The sequence below is a fragment of the Eriocheir sinensis genome, unplaced genomic scaffold (genome assembly GCF_024679095.1).
Source record: "Eriocheir sinensis breed Jianghai 21 unplaced genomic scaffold, ASM2467909v1 Scaffold403, whole genome shotgun sequence".
Classification (NCBI taxonomy): domain Eukaryota; kingdom Metazoa; phylum Arthropoda; class Malacostraca; order Decapoda; family Varunidae; genus Eriocheir; species Eriocheir sinensis.
In genome coordinates, this window is record NW_026111725.1 from 237,501 (window position 1) to 255,000 (window position 17,500).

At 39.9% G+C, this 17,500-nt stretch overlaps 1 protein-coding gene across 1 annotated transcript in view; it reads right to left on the minus strand.

Moving 5' to 3' along the window:
- The window catches only part of LOC126992126 (corticotropin-releasing factor receptor 1-like), a 206,399-nt gene extending 198,586 nt beyond the window's left edge, over nucleotides 1-7,813 (minus strand). Inside the window, exon 1 of the mRNA XM_050850790.1 lies at nucleotides 7,326-7,813. The gene's annotated coding sequence lies outside the window, so the exon portion shown is untranslated. The remainder of the gene's footprint in view (nucleotides 1-7,325) is intronic.
- Between the last annotated feature and the right edge of the window lie 9,687 nt (nucleotides 7,814-17,500).

The following is a 17,500-nucleotide window of genomic DNA, read 5'->3' on the forward strand; positions in this document are numbered from 1 at the left end:
AATGAGAAAAACAAACAAAATAGAAGAAAGAAAAAAGGAAGACGAAGAAGAAGGAAAAAGAACATATCGAGAAAAATGAGAATAAAACAAAATTGAAGAAAGAGAAAAAGGAAGGCGAAGAAGAAGGAAAAATAACATATCGAGGAACAAGGAGGATAGGAGGAAATGTAGAAAAAGAAGAAGAAAATATAGAAAAAGGAGAAAACGGAGGAGAAGCAGAAAACGAACCAGAAAAAAGAAGAAAAGACAAAGAAAAAGAAGAAAAAAGGAAGGAAAGCGAAGCAGACAAAGGAGGAAGAGACTGAGAAGGAGGAAAACCACAACATAAGCATTCTATTGTCAAGCAGGTGTGTGTGTGTGTGTGTGTGTGTGTGTGTGTGTGTGTGTGTGTGTGTGTGTGTGTGTGTGTGTTGTTCCCTGCGTACAAGACGATATCCCTCTTCCATTACTAAGAAACACAAAGCAACCAACACACGAACAGACACACACACGCGAACACAAAACAGCGCATAGGAACACAAGACGCGTCCCTCACAACAACAACAACAACAACAACAACAACAATGAGTTTCCGCGCGGTGATCATCAGGGAGAAGGAAGGAAGGAAGGAAAGAACGGAGAAGAAAGGGACGAAGGAAGGAATGAAGGAGGAGGAAATGATAAAGGAGGAGGAGGAGGAAGAGGAGGAGGAGGAAGAGGAGGAGGAGGGGGAGGGGGAGGAGGAGCAGGACAAACGTTTCAATATCCGTCACCAGCAACGTTACTTTTGTGGTTTGTGAAAGATGTGTTGTCGGGAAAACGTTCTTGTCCGCATCATCATCATCATCATCATTTGAGAGAGAGAGAGAGAGAGAGAGAGAGAGAGAGAGAGAGAGAGAGAGAGAGACTTGTGTGGTACACAATAGTGTTTTTTTGTCTTTTTTTCTTTTCCCTTTCTTGGTCTCTTTTTTGTGTTTGTTTGTTTTCGTTTGTTTAGCTTGGCGCCATATTTTCTTGTTTTACTTCTTTGTTTTGTTTTCATTATCTTCATCACCAACGTTATCACTGTATTCATGTTAGTTCTTCTTCATCTTGTTCTTCTTCTTTTCCTTCTTCTTCTTCTTTTCCTTTATCATCATTATTATCTTTTCCGTCGTCTTTACTTCTCTTTCCTCCTCCTCCTACTCCTCTTCCTTCGGCTCTTCCTCCTACTCCTCTTCCTCCTCCTCCTCCATTTTCTCTCCCTCTACTTTATTATTTCACTTATTAACTCTGGCGGGGAGGTTTTCGTGACCCTCTTGTTTATATGTCTGTCTGTTTGTTTGTTTCTTGAGCCCTCTGTCCCTCCATCACATTCTCCGTCCCTCTTTTTCGTCTTTGGTTAACAGAGCGTCTCAAAAAGTGATGGACAGCTTCCAATAAAACTTTGTGGGAGTTCGTCGGTGGGCCAAGGCGATGTTTTTTTTCTTGTTTTTTTTTTTTCATCTCTTCGGTTATTCTGCCAGACAAACAGACAGGCGAACCGGCAACATCCACGAACCTAGTAATCATTTTTTTTTTATATTTAACTGATTTTTTTCCCCTCTTGGACATTCCCAGCGCGTGAAGACATGATTGGAAAACTTACTTGCTCGAACTTATTCTCATTATCGTTTGTATGTGTGAGTTTGAGTTTCTTTGTTTGTTTGTTTGTTTGCTATTTTACGGATCCTGACCAACACACTGCCTAAAAACTGAGCATTCCTTAAACCCGGTAGCTGCGGGGGTCATGTTTGTTAGGTTAGGGTAGGCTAGGTTAGGTTAGGTTGTTAGGTTACGTTAGGTTAGGTTAAAGGTCCCTCTAAGCAGAATAATGAGAAAGAATCATCACTCACGCAAACCATTTCATAATATATATCAACGCATATGTGATCAGTTTATGCATGGCGGAAATTTGGCCCATCGCTGGTACAAGGTAAAGCCACAAATTTGGCCCGTCGCTGGTACAAGGTAAAGCCACAAATTTGGCCCATCGCTGGTACAAGGTAAAGCCACAAATTTGGCCCATCGCTGGTACAAGGTAAAGCCACAAATTTGGCCCGTCGCTGCTACCGGGTTAACAATTTCATATTATATCAAAAGGTCTTCACAGCCTTTGAGTCCTAAGTAAATTGTTGTAATAATAGCAGTAGTAGTAGTAATTGTTGTTCATGTTCTTGCGGTTGTTGTACTTATTGTCCGCATAACAGAGTACGATACAACTTCAATTAACGTGAAAGGATTATTGAAGACTGAAAATGAAGACAATAATAATGATAATAATAATAATAATAATAATAATAATAATAATAATAATAATAATAATAATAATAATAATAATAATAATAAGGATAGTAGTAGTAGTAGTAGTAGTAGTAGTAGTAGTAGTAGTAGATTAAATAAATAAATAAATCATATATTTTACACTTGCCTGGCGGGTCTCCGGGTGTGTGACAGCAGTTGACGAGCAGTAACTAATAACATCAAAGGGAGCCGCGGGTGTGTACGTGTGTGTGTGTGTGTGTGTGTGTGTGTGTGTGTCGCCGCAGTGGCCACCTGTCGTGCACAAAGGGTTATTTCACCTTGATCCCCGGGTAGCAGTGTTTAATTGGTATATGAAGGCCACCACCGCCACGCCGCGACTCCGAGACCTGACGCAAATTAAACAAGTCTTGCTAAATTTGTGGTTTGTCCGCGGTTATCATCTTCCTTTATCATCAGTTCTTCTCCGTCCATCCATTCCTTATTCTTCCTTTTCCTTATGATTACTTCCTCTCCTTCCACTTACTTCTTATTCTTTCTTTTCTTATCCTTATTACTCCTTACTATCTTATATTTTTTAACCACCATCTTCTTCCTTTATCATCAGTTCTTCTCCGTCCATCCATTCCTTATTCTTCCTTTTCTTATCCTTACTATCTTAGCTATCGTCCTATCGCCATCTCCTTCCTTTATCATCCCTTTCTCTCCGCCCATCCACCCTTCCCTAATCACCTGGGGCCTCGTCATCCACTCTACCTGGCCGGAACAATTCACCGGTACATGTTTTTCGGGGTTAAATCTGCGCCGTTCTGGGCTTTGTTTTGATGAAATGATTTGTGAGTTGGAGGCTCTGAAGGCTGGCCATGTTGGGGCATAAAGAGCCGGGCTTTTAGATAGTATGATGGAGTACCGGTTTTGTTTGTAGGTTTAATGGTAGGTATATAGAAGAATTATAGGTAAAGAAACAGGTAGATAGATATGCATTAAAAGATAGGCATTGGATTTTCGTACTTTCTGGCCGATGACTATAGCGAATAACAAACGAACACAACCAATAAATAGGAGTTTTGACGCTAACTTCAATTGTCTATATCGTTATTTGTGTAAGTACGATAGTTTGAGGCTTAAAAGTGATAAATACAATGTGGTGAGTACGATATTATGGCAGCGCTGGTCCTTTACTGCATGTTTTGTCTTCTTCCATTATAACTATTTTTCCATTACTCATTCCTTCCATTTTCATCCATTTTCTTTTTATCATCAGTCATTTTTCTTATCCTTCATCCATTATTTTCTCCTCTTCTTATCTCCTCTTTGTCATCTAATCTGCGTGTTCCTTATTCTTGCCTAACGTCTTTTATATCACCATTTCCTCCGTTTATCATGAATTCTTCGCCTTGTTCCTTGGTCTCGCATTACCTGGCTCTGGCTACACTGACTGGTATACGAATTCGGTGACTCAATAGGTGACTGGGAGGTGACACGTTGACGCTTTCGGCTCTCACAACAAATACTTTCGAAGATCACAAAGGAGGTTAGTCGTTTTCTCGTGTCTTTTTGCGTTCATTTTTTTTTTTTTACAACAAAGACAGCTCAAGGGCACTAAAAAAAGGAAACAATAATAATAAAAAAAAGCCCGCTACTCGCTGGTCCTAAAAAAAGAATCAAAAGAGGTGGCCGAAAGAGAGGTCAATTTCGGGTGCAGAAGTGTTGTCCAACTATCATTAGGCTCATAAAACGTACCATGGAATTTCAACGTAAGTAATATAAATAAGTCCCCGAAATGTTTAAGAATATGGATATAACATTCATGGTCCCGAAGTCTTGTCCAACTATCACTAGGCTCGATAAAACGGAATTTCAACGCCTCTACAAAAGCCTTACCAAATGTATGTGTTAGTAAGTCCCCGAAATGTTTAAGAATATGGATATAACATTCATGGTGCAGAAGTCTTGTTCAACTATCACTAGGCTCATAAAACCTCCCATGGAATTTCTATCGCCTATACAAAAGCCTTACCAAATGTTTAAGAATATGGATATAACGTTCACGGTGCAGAAGTCTTGTTCAACTGTCACTAGGCTCATAAAACCTCCCATGGAATTTCTAAAACAACCTCTACGAAAGCCTTACCAAATGTGTGTGTAAGTCCCCGAAGTGTTTAAGAGTATGGATATAACATTGATGGTGCAGAAGTCTTGTCCAATTATCACCAGGCTCATAAAAGAATTCCTCTCTGACTCTCTGACCTCCTCCTCCTCCTCCTCCTCCTCTTCCTCCTCCTCACTCTACCTCCTCACCCTGTTTCCCTACCCAAGGCGTCCGCTCACCCTGTTGATTTTTCTTTCCTCTCCCTTTCCCCTTTCCTGACCCTTCTTCACCCTGTACATGATATTCTCCCTCAATCAATCACCCTGTTTCCCTACCCAAGGCGTCCGCTCACCCTGTTGATTTTTCTTTCCTCTCCCTTTCCCCTTTCCTGACCCTTCTTCACCCTAAGCATGATAATCTCCCTCAATAAAACGTCCCATGGAATTTCTAACACAACCTCTACGAAAGCCTTATCAAATGTGTGTGAGCCCCGAGGCGTTCGAGGATATTGGTCGTGTCTTAGGTGTTGATACATGAATTAAAGGCGAGAGTTGCTAATGCCTTGGTTTGGGGTGTTTAGATATGAATAATATTGACTTGATTTTCTGATGCCTTTGCGTGTTGGAATACGATTTAATGGCTCGATTTTCCGATGGTTTAGTGTTTGGTAACAGTATATGAGTTAGGATCTTGCTTTGAATATATGACTTGCTTCACTGATTCTTTACGCTTGTATTAGTATATGACTTAATGATTTTATCTCGTGATGGATTGACGCCCGGTACTGGTGTGTGAATTAGGACCTTGCTTTGAATATATGACTTGCTTAACTGATTCTTTACGCTTGTATTAGTATATGACTTAATGATTTTATTTCGTGACGGATTGACGCCCGGTACTAGTGTGTGAATTAGGACCTTGCTTTGAATATATGACTTGCTTTACTGATTCTTTACGCTTGTATTAGTATATGACTTAATGATTTTATTTCGTGATGGATTAACGTCTGGTACTGCTGTGTGAATTAGGACCTTGCTTTGAATATATGACTTGCTTCACTGATTCTTTACGCTTATGTTAGTATATGACTTAATGATTTTATTTCGTGATGGATTGACGCCCGGTACTAGTGTGTGAATTAGGACCTTGCTTTGAATATATGACTTGCTTTACTGATTCTTTACGCTTGTGTTAGTATATGACTTAATGATTTTATTTCGTGATGGATTGACGCCCGGTACTGGTGTGTGAATTAGGACCTTGCTTTGAAAATTTGACTTCCTTCACTGATTCTTTACGCTTGTATTAGTATATGACAATGATTTTATTTCCCGCTGAATTGACGTACGATACTGATGTATGAATTAGAACCTTACTTTGAATATATGACTTGCTTTACTGATTTTCTACGTTTTACAATCATAGATAAAAATAAATCACGTTCAATTCATGGTTCGTCTCGCTACTGATATAAAAGTAATCTTGCTGAATTGCTCGTTTGCACGCGGCTTTTGATAGGGAATTAAAATAACCTTAATTGCTGGGTTGACTGCAGACCCTGATACTCTACTGTAATCACTCCCGTTCTTTGATGGCTTAACTATACGGTGACTTGTTAGTGAACTGGCTCGGCCTCACCTCAGCCCTAACTTTGACTCCCTCGTCCCGTCACGCACACCAGGGTCGGTATTTACGGGTAGCCTAGTCAATAGCCACCACTGTTTGTACTCCTGGATGTAACAAATAGGAGTTAGGCGAGGCGGTAACGGTAACGGTAATAGCCATCACTGTTTGTATTCCTGGATGTAACAAATAGGAGTTAGGCGAGGCGGTAACGGTAACGGTAATAGCCATCACTGTTTGTATTCCTGGATGCAACAAATAGAAGTTAGACGTGGTGGTGGTAGTTGTGATAAAGGCTGTTAAGACGTTCCAACCTCTCATGTCCACTATATCCAGAAGCCGAAAAATCAGGTCAGATTACACAACCTCCCCAGTCTGCCCCAGCAATACCAGGCCTCCACACATTCGGGTCCAGGCACACCGCTTCCTCCTCTCACTCCACTTCCGGCCCGCGAATTCCCAGTGGACGCGGGGAGGTAATCTGTCACACACACGCCGGAGTTTCCCATCACGGCCCGGCCACTAAAGACGAGACAGACGGCCGTGACGGGATTAGCCGGGACGAATCTTACTCCTGCGGGAAGCGACGTGATAGAGCAAATCTGGAACGGCTCTTACGTCGTAGGGGAAGGATGTCAAGTGTATCCCCTGATGGCGACGAGAATGAGAGGAGGATGAGAGGGAGAGGAGAAAGGTTGAGTCACATAGAGTCAGGTAGTAAACGGAGAACAGTTGAGTCACGCGAAAGCACAAATAGGAAGGAGAGAAGAAAGAGAGCTATTTGAAGGAAGGGAGATGAATGAAAAAATTAATAAGGAAGGAGAAGAAGAAGGGAACAACTGGTCACGTGGAGGTATGGATAGGATATAAGGATAAACACTATTTGAAGAAAGGGAGAAGACTGAAATGTGATAAGATAGATAGATAGATAGATAGTTAGTAGCACCGGGAGTTGTAGTAGCAGTAGTAGAAGGCGGAGGAGGAGTAATAGAAGTAGTAGATAGTTGTTGTTGTAATGATATTGTGTTAGTAGTAATAGTAACGATACTGATGATGATAATATGATAAAAATAACAACAGCAATAATACGAATGATAATGATAATGGTAATGATGGTAATGACAATGATGCTAAATATAGTGATAATAAAATGAAGTACAAGAAAAGATAAAAGATTTCAGACTCGTGCAAACTTGAATATACTTAGTTAAAAGAGAGAGAGAGAGAGAGAGAGAGAGAGAGAGAGAGAGAGAGAGAGAGAGAGAGAGAGAGAGAGAGAGAGAGAGAGAGAGAGAGAGAGAGCAAAGACAAACAAGACTTAAGGAACAAATTAAATTATCTTGGTACTCACTTTGTTACTCTGGCCTTCTCTTCCTCCTCCTCCTCGTTTTCCTCCTCCTTCTACCTCCCTCCTCCTCCTCTCACTCTCCTCCTCCTCTCTTCCGTCGTTCCCGCAGTAGTCAACACGAAGTAAACAAGTCAAACGGAGCGACGAAAGTGAAACAAACAAACCAAAAAATAATTAAACTTCGCAAACTTCACACGGAAAAAATAAAACAGCAACGAAACTCCACACCTGTCCGAAACTCATTCAGGTGTTGCGCCAAAGTTTTCCTTCACGCTTCGGCTCAGGTAAATCAGTTCGTCGACGCCCAGGTGTAAGGACGAACTCAGACACACACCTTTCTCAAACCACTTTCGTCCTTATAGGTTAAGAGTGAGTGGCCTTGGCGGTGGTGACGGTGGTTAAAAGTGGTTGTGATGATGATGGTGATGAGCGGGTCGGCCCTCCACACCATTCCGCCACCTCGGACACACTGCTCAACATCCACCATCGCGCCACGCTCTTTCATTCTCTGTCTTGGCTCTCCCGCGCTTTTCCAGGGCATGCGCGGCGACTGGAATTGCCATGAGCCCTTGCCGGAGCGGGATGGAGCACACTAACACACCGGGGCTGGTTTGGGTGAGTGGTCGGCTGTCGCGTGGAGGGATGAATAGGAGAGGAGGAGAGAGAGGAGAGTCACGAGGAAGTATGGATAGGACAAGAGGAGAAAGACCGAGGCATGGATTGAAGAGAAAAAGGCTGACACGTGGAGGAAGAATAGGAAAGGAAGAGGAGAGGTGGAGAGTCACGTGGAGATATGAATAGGGGAAGAGGAGAAAGGTTGAGTCACGTGGATGGAAGCTGAGTCATGAGTCACGTGAAGGTGTGGATACAAAGAGAGGAGAAAACTGAGTCACGGAGTCAGGTAGGAAACGGAGAACAGTTAAGTCACGCGAAAGCACAAGTAGGAAGGAGATAAGAAAGAAAGCTATTTAAAGAAAGGGAGATGAATGGAAAAATAATGAGAAGGAAGGATAAGAGGAGGGGAACAGCTGGTCACGTGGAGGTATAGACAGGAAAGAATAAGAAACACTATTTGAAGAAAGGGAGAAAACTAAAATGTGATAGGAAATGAGAACAGAGAAGGAAGGAACGTTATTATAAGTGCAGTTGAAAGAAAGATGCCGCTAGTAATAATATAGTCGTAGTAGTAGTAGTAGTAGTAGTAGTAGTAGCAGTAGTAGTAGAAAGTATAAACAGGAGAACAGAAAGAGGAATTAAGAAATGTTATCCTAAACAAGACAAATATATAGCCATGAGGAATATTAATAAAAAAGAACCAGGAGAAAGAAAAAAAGAAAGAAGATAAGGCAGAAAATGAGTAATATTTAAAGAGAGAGAGAGAGAGAGAGAGAGAGAGAGAGAGAGAGAGAGAGAGAGAGAGAGAGAGAGAGAGAGAGAGAGAGAGAGAGAGAGAGAGAGAGAGAGAGAGAGAGAGAGAGAGATGTAGGACGAGTAGGATAAGAAATCACAGGTAAAACATCTTGCGAGAGGGAGAGAAGAAAGGAGAGAAGAGTTGTACGAGAGGAGGAAAAAATATTGAGGGAGAAAAGGAAGGAGAGGTAGACAAGGATGAAGAGGAGGAGGGAGGTGAATGCTCTAGTCTAGTGTAAGGGAGAGAAAGGGAGAGATGGAGGAAAAAGTCTGTGAGGGAGGGAGGAAAGGAAACTGTGTCTATAAGGGTTATGAAAAAGGCTTTGAGAGAGGGGGAGAAAGGAGGGAAGTAGGTCAGACGGAGAGAAAAAGAGAATAAGAGAGAAAGAGAGAGAGAGAGAGAGAGAGAGAGAGAGAGAGAGAGAGAGAGAGAGAGAGAGAGAGAGATTAAGAATTTCACTGAAGAAAGAGAAAAATAAAAGGAAGGGAATGACAAGAAGAGAAAACGAAAGAAAGAAATAATAACAAAAAAAGAAGAAAGACTAGAAGGAAAAAGGAAACACAAGAAAGAGCAAAAGAAAAAAAAAAGAAAAATAAGAGGAAGGAAGAGGAAAGAAAAAAAACAATAGAAAGAAGCAGAAAAAAGAAGCAGAAAAAATCGAGTGGCGGAAAATTGAATGAAAAAAAACTCACCAATAAAAAGACAGATATTGATAAAGAAAAGAAATCGAGAAAGAAAAGAGAAAACAAAAAGAAACCAACTCACAATGAAAAACAAAACAACGAGGTGAATAAAAAGAGAAGAAGACAATGAAGAGAGGAAAGAAAAGAAAGGAAAGGGAAAACGAAGGGAAAGAATGAAAGAAAAGAAAGAAAATACGAGAACTGGGAAGAAAAAATGAAAGAAAGGAAAGCAGAAAAAATATTGACGTGAGATTGAAGATAAAAAAAAGCACCCCAAAAATGTACAAAAATAGATAAAGAAAAGAAAACGAGAAAGAAAACAAGAAAAGGATAAAAAGGAGACAACTCACAATGAAAACCAAAACAATGAAATGAGACAAAAAAAAAGAAAAAAAAAAGACGATCAAAGGAAGGAAGGAAAGAAGGAGGAACCAGCAGCAGGTGTGTTACTTTGTGTTGCCTGGCGGCTCAATACTCTCCCCTGGTGTGTTGTTTGCCGCCTTACCTGCCCGGCCGTCGCTCAGGTGTGCCGCGAGGTGGGGGGTGGGGGGGGGGCATTGTCTAGTCACTCCACCGCCTCAACTCAGCTGTTATTTGTCTTTTTTTGTTTTGTTTTTATTCTTTTGAGGGGAAGCTGTGACTCAAGGGCTAGTGTGTGTGAGGGGGGGGGGGGGGTTGAGGGGGTGAGAGGGGGTTGTTTTGGGATTTGCAGGAGTTGGGGGGAAGGGGGGGAGTTTGTGTGTTTGGGGGGAAGGGGGGTCTGTAGGTGTGTGTGGGTGTGTGGGTGTTTTGAGGGGGTGAGAGGGGGTTGTTTTGGCGTTTGCAGGGGATGGGGGGAGGGGGAATTTGTGTGTTTGGCTGGAGGGGGGTCTCTGTGTGTGTGTGTGTGTGTGTGTGTGTGTGTGTGTGTTTATTGTCAGTACTGCTAAAACTGTTCATACAAGTTCACGATTTTCCAGGTATACCAAAAATTATGTTGAGGAATTATTAAGTATTTACAGAGCACAATATTTAACATACGTCGCCAGTAGCATAACATTCCCAATAAAAGTTGTACTCGCGAGGATATTTTACGTCCACCCGCCGTTACTCGCGTTTCTCTGATATTAAATAAAGTCCCAACACGATTTTTTCTCTAGATTGCCAGTTCAAAGGTTAGTTTTTAAAGTCAAACAGGCAGGGAAGTGTTTGTTTGTGTGTGTTTGTTGGTGAAGTGAACAAACAGCACAAACATTACATACATGAATATCTCTCTCTCTCTCTCTCTCTCTCTCTCTCTGTCTCACACCTAGTTATCCCTTTTTCGTTATTTCCTTCTCTCCTTTGAACGCCTTTTTTCCTTACCTCACTTCATTGTTTTGGTTTTCATTGTGAGTCGCTTCCTTTCACTTCTTCGCTTCGTTTTACTTTTCTTTCCCGTTGCATCTTTTTGTTTTCTTTCAATCGCAAACAACTACACATCAAATCTATTTCTGAGAGTCGTCGTATTGATAAAGAAAAGAAAGACAGATTAGTGAGGTAGGTTTTTATGCACGCACTGTTCCTCTAAGCCGGTGTCGCGTGCCCTCAGGTGGTTAGCGAGACACGAAGAACTGGAAACACTCTATATATACAATCTATAAATACAAGTCAGTCAGGGGAAAACATATTGCGACACCAGACAAGTATTGCACGCGCTAACGGTAAATGATTGTCGAGTTAAAGGTATTTGATTGTCGAGGTAAAGGTAATTGATTGTCGAGGTAAAGGTAATTGATTGTCGAGATAAAGGTAATTGATTGTCGAGGTAAAGGTAATTGATTGTCGAGATAAAGGTAATTGATTGTCGAGGTAAAGGTAATTGATTGTCGAGATAAAGGTAATTGATTGTCGAGATAAAGGTAATTGATTGTCGAGATAAAGGTAATTGATTGTCTATGTAACGGTATTTGATTGTCGAGGCAACGAGTAATAACACTTAAGAATGGTTATATAAATTAATAGTTATGGCAAAAGAATTAAGGGTCGTATTCTTAAACATAATACCGCTCAAGCACATATATTTGAAGAGCCTTTCGTAGGAGTGTGGGGCATTTCCAGGGGTAGTTTAATGACCCTGGTGGTAGTGTGGCCCTTCTTCTGTACCATGAATCTGAAGAAACACTCATGACAACCAGATTAATCTCCTTTTTGGTCTTTGAAGTAGTCTTTGTGAGAGCTGAAATCGTCTAATTATCATTTTCCGACCAGAGACTAACGAATATAGGAAGAGCCTCGTTGGTGTAGTGTAGAATAAGCACGATATTGATTTCGTGTCAAGGTAAGGAGAAGGATGAACACTTGCGGATGGTTATATAGATTAATAGATATTGTTAAGAGTAAGGAATGACGGGTATGGGAGGAGTCGCGTTGGTGTAGTAGACAGGATGCAGGATATTCTTTGCGTGCATAAAGGTGATTGTCGAGATAAGAGTAATTGCAAGCACGCGACGCGGCTCAGAAGATCGGAGAGATGATTAAGACAGGGCTATCGCCTCTTCGGTCCTAAAAATAAATGCTCTGAGCCCCCTCCTAAGAGAGTGCATAAGGATAGCGAAAGGATAATTAAGACATGAACATCACCTCTTTGATCCTTTTGGAGATAAAGATGAATGCTTCGACTCATCACCGAAAAGAAAAGGAGAACAGGAACAAGTTGATTAGGACACGAACATCACCTCTTTGATCCTTGTTGAGATAAAGACAAACGCTTCGACCCCTCACCTAAGAGAGTGAAGGAGAACAGGTATATACAAGATGATTAACACAGAACCATCACTTCTTCGATACTTGTTCAGATAAAGAAAGATCAATGCTTATAGTGCCCTTTTTAACCCCTTGACTCTCTGTAGAGGAGAGTAAAAGGATAAAGATTGGATTGACATAGAATGGAAAATAGTGAAGATAGGATAGAAATAGGAGAATAGGAGAGAGTTAAGACATAATAGAGCTAGAAAAAGAGAATAAAATAAAGATGGAGTTGAGATGGGAGAATAAAAGAGAATGAAGATAGAATAGAAATAGAAGAAGAGAATAGAGAAAAAAGGTAGAATAGACAGAAGAATAAATTGGAATAGAGGTAGAAAAGGAGGATAAAATAAAGATAAAAGAGAGATGGGAGAATAAAAGAGAACGAAGACAGAATAGAAATAGAAGAAGAGAATAGAGAAAAAAAGGTAGAATAGTCAGAAGAATCAATTGGAATAGAGATAGAAAAGGAGGATAAAATAAAGATAAAAGAGAGATGGGAGAATAGAAGAGAATGAAGATAGAATAGAAATAGAAGAAGAGAATAGAGAAAAAAGGTAGAATAGTCAGAAGAATAAATTGGAATAGAGATAGAAAAGAAATAAAAGAAAACAAAATAAGGATAGAAGAAAATTTTAACTAACGTACAAGAGGGTGAAGAACAAAATTAGACCCTCACATGACAACAAGCAACAAACACATCAACTAAAACCTTCTTAAGATGCAAATCAAAAGAACATCAATAATATCGCACAACCGCTCTCAGAAATCAAGTAAAGAAAAACCATCCCTTTAGCCCCTCTAGATATATTAAAGAGGCATGATTTGGTCTTCTTTATGAGCAAGGAAAGAACTAGTTTGGTAAGCAGCGCCATTTTAAGAGAGCATAAAAGAAAAGTATTGCGCGAGAGCTTCCCCGAGACGCATATAAGGAACAGGAATAGAAAGTCGGGGTTCACTGGAGACGCGGGGAAGAAATTTGGTACTTCACCGAGCTCGTTTGTGGGAGAGAGAAAAAAGGTAGCAGCTCAAGGGATAAAAGAGGAGAAAAAACGTAAGAAAGAGGGAACAATAACACCCATGGAAGAGTAAAGGAAAGGGCTACACCAAAAGACACTTAGTACTTTGTGGAGCTCGTTTGTGAGAGAGTTAAAAGGAGGCAGCTCAAGGGATAAAAGAGGAGAAAAAACGTAAGAAAAATGACATAAAGAAACAAAAAAAAACGAGAAAGGAGTAAAGGAAAAAGAATCCCGAAATGAACTTATTACTCTACCGACCTCGTTTGTGAGAGAGAAAAGGAGTTAGCTCAGAGGCAAAGAAGAAAAGAAACAAAAAAGCGAAGTAGACAGATGACAGACAAAAAAAAGAAGGAACAAAAAAAAGCATATGTGTAGAGTTTCACTAAAAGGAACCTAGTACTTTATGGAGCTCCTTTGTGAGAGAGTAAAGGATGCTGATCAAAGGCAAAAAAAAGGAACAAATAAAGTTAGAGAGAGTGAGGGACAGGAATTGCAGGTCGGGGGTTCATTTTAGGCGGAGAAAAAGAATGAAAAGCTGCATTGTACTTTACGGAACTCCTTTGTAAGAGAATAAGGGAGGCAGGTCAAGGGGAAAAAAAAGGAGATAAAAGCCTGTAAGAAAAATAAAAATAAAAATAAAAGAAACAAAAACCGTGAGAGTAAGAGGAAAAACTTACGAACATGAACTTAGTGGTTTTCGGAGCTCCTTTGTGAGAGAGTAAGGGAGGCGGGTCAAGGGGAAAAAAAGGAGATAAAAACCTGCAAGAAAAATAAAAATAAAAGAAACAAAAACCATGAGAGTAAGAGAAAAAACTTACCAACAGGAACTTAATGCTTTACGGAACTCCTTTGTGAGAGAGTAAGGGAGGCAGGTCAAGGGAAGAAAAAAAAAAGAGATAAAAAATGCCTGTAAGAAGAAATAAAAAAGAAAAATGAAAAACGTGAGAGTAAGAGGGAAAAAAAATTACCAACAGGAACTTATGCTTTATAGAACTCACGGAAAATAAGGAAGAAAGGAGAACATGAGTGTAAAGGAAAGAGGAGAAAAGGAACTTACTTCTTTACAGAACTCCTTTGTGAGACAGTATCGGAGGCACCTTAAGGGGAAAAAAAAAAAACAAGAAAAAAAAACAAGAAAAAAAACAAGAAAAAAATAAAAAACAAGAAACAAAAAACAAGAAACAAAAAAACAAGAAAAAAACAAGAAACAAAAAAACAAGAAAAAAAAACAAAGAAAAAACAAGAAACAAAAAACGAGAAAAAAACAAAGAAAAAACAAGAAACAAAAAACAAGAAAAAAACAAGAAACAAGAAAAAATCAAGGAACAAAAAAAGGGAGTAAACGAATGAACTGCACGTTTTCCTTTCTTTTCCTTTTCTTTTTCTCTTTCTCTATTTTCTTTTCTTTTTTCTTTTGTTCGCGAGACAGGACGTTCGCAACACCTCGCTGGGCGCTTTCTGGGATAACGAAGTGGAAGTATTATTAAGTGGTTTCATGATCGCTTCAGTGACTCCTTTGTAAGCGACGAATTATTAACATTCACGTTGCCTAACATTAGATAACTTTGTGGAATGTGTTTAACTACTACTACTACTACTATTACCATTACTACTACTACTACTACTACCATTACTACTACCATTACTACTACTTCTATAATATTCATCTACTACTACTACGACTAATACTAATACTACTACTACTACCATTACTACTACTACTACCTTCTACCTCCATTTCTACTACCATTACTACTACTACTATAATATTCATCTACTACTACTACTACTACTACTACTACCACTATTCCATCTTTGTGTGAGTTCAGATGCTACACAACATACTTTTCTTATATTTTTGTTATTTATTTATATTTCTTATTGTTTGGTAAGTGCAATGTCCGCCACATCTTCGCTTTGAGACAAGTGAGATAGATAAAAACAAGAGATCGACCAGACTCCCGCTAAAACACCTTCAGGATAATAAAAAAAATGAATCGTCACACACCTTACTTGACAATGATATGTAATGTGTGTTGTATACGATTGCTTTCCTCATCGACAAAACCGTGATCTTCTTCCTCCTCGTCTTCTTCTTGTCTTCTACAACCGCCAAGACACATGAAACTCCTCCCTACTTCTCTACCTCAAGTTTCTCCTAATATCTCAACCCTACACAAATTCTCTCTACTCTCCTCCCTCCAGTTCTCTCTAATATCTAAACCGTTCACAACGCTTTACTTTTCTCCCTCCAGTTCTTCCTAATATCTCAACCCTTCAAAGATTCTCTCTACTCTCCTCCCTCCAGTTCTCTCTAATAACTAAACCGTTCACAACGCTTTACTTTTCTCCCTCCAGTTTTTCCTAATATTCAAGCCCTTCACAACCTCTCATTACTTCCCTCCTTCCATTCCTTCCTATTATCTTAACCGTTCACACCTTCCCACCTTCACCGCCTCCTCCACCTCGTAAGCTCCGGCTCTCTCGTCACTATATCTCCCTGACGCAAACTTCGCACGTAAAGAAGATTATGAAACCCCCCCCAAAAAAAATCAACGCACGCACACGCAACGTATTTCAGCAGCACGCACAAACGCACGCAGACAAACTTTCCTCCCCGCCATAATCCGTAATGTATGAAGGAGGAGGAGGAGGAGGAGGTGGTGGAGGAGAAGGAGAAAGTGAAGGAGGATGGTTGTACGATAAGGCCGCGAGTTTGTACGCCAAGCCCAATATTTTGAGCAGTGTCCCCTTAATGGGTGTTTGGGGAGGGGAGAATGGGAGAGAAGGAAGAGGAAAGGGTGGGGACAAAGGGATATAAGGGAGAGTGTGATGGGGTATATTTAGGAAAGTACCGGGAAGGGAGGAAGAGAAAGAAGGGAGGAGAGGAACGGAGAATATATTAAAGGGAGGCATATGGAAACAGAAGGGAGAATATTAATGTAAATAATGAAATAGAAGGTAATAAAGATGGAGGTGGGAAAGAATGAAGAACGGGATTGGGGACTAAAAAAACCGTGGCTTGAAGTTACAAAATAGAAAACGAGAATAAAAGAAAACGATGAATGGAAATATACAGAAACATAAATAAACTAGAGGAAGAAAAGGAAGATGCAATAAAGAAAGGAGAGAACGAGAAGACTGACTGAAAGGAAACAAAAGGAAAAAAGATGAAAGTATGTGATAAAGAGGAGGAAGTAGAGAATAACAACAAGTAATAACAGGGAATAAGGAGAGAAAGTAAAGAAAAGAGTGAAGAAGAGAAAAGAAAGAAAAGGAAAGAAGAGATGGAAACAAGGAAATGAGAATAGAAAATTGAAATAGAGTGGTAGAATAAGAAAAGAAAAGGAGTAGAAGAAAAAATGAAAGAGTGAATGGGAATAGGAACAGAAAAGAAAGAGGTTAAGAAAGGAAATAGAGAGAAAGATGAATGAAGGAAGGAAAAGAGGAGAAGAAAACGAAGGAGAGAAGGTTGAGGAATATAGACGAAAATGAAATACGATAAGGAAGGAGAATCAGGAAGAGGAGAGAACGAAAAAAAGAAGGAAGTGGAAGAAAAAGTTAAGGAATAGAGGAGAAGAAAGTAGAAGAGAAGACAAGGGAGGGGTGGATGAGAGAAAACAAGAACTAGAGAAAAATGCGATAAAGAAAAAGAAAGAGGAAGGGGAGAGAAGGAAAACAAAGGAAGAAAGTGAAGAAAAAAAATGTAAGGAATAGAGGAGAAGGACCTAGTGGAAGAGAAGACAAGGGAGGGAGGAATGAGAGAGAATAAAAACTAAAGAAAAATGAAGAAAAAAAGAGGAAGAGGAAAGAAGGAAAAAGGAAGGAAATGAAGAAAAAATTTAAGGAATAGAGAAGAAAGAAGTAGTAGAAGAGAAGACAAGGAAGGAGTAGATGAGAGAGAACAAGAACGAAAGAGGAATAAGATAAGGAAGGAGGAGAAGGAGGAAGAGGAGAGAAGGATAAATAGGAAGGAAGTGAAAGAAGAAAAATGTGAATAGAGGAGATGGAATTTGTGGAAGATGAGAGAATGAAAAACTGAAGTAGAAAGAGTGAGAACGAAAGACAGATAAGAAAAGGAAGGAGGAGGAGAAGAAGGAGATGGAGGAGGAAAAGAAGGAAATAGAGGAGGAAAGAGAGAGACTTGAGATGGTAAACTTTCATATATTTTCCCCCTTTATTCTGTATTTCCTGTTACCATTTCTTATCACGCAAAACAAGGAAGAAATTGATTAAAAGACAGACACACAATCAGACATACATACATACAGACAGACATACAGACAGACCGACGTGTAG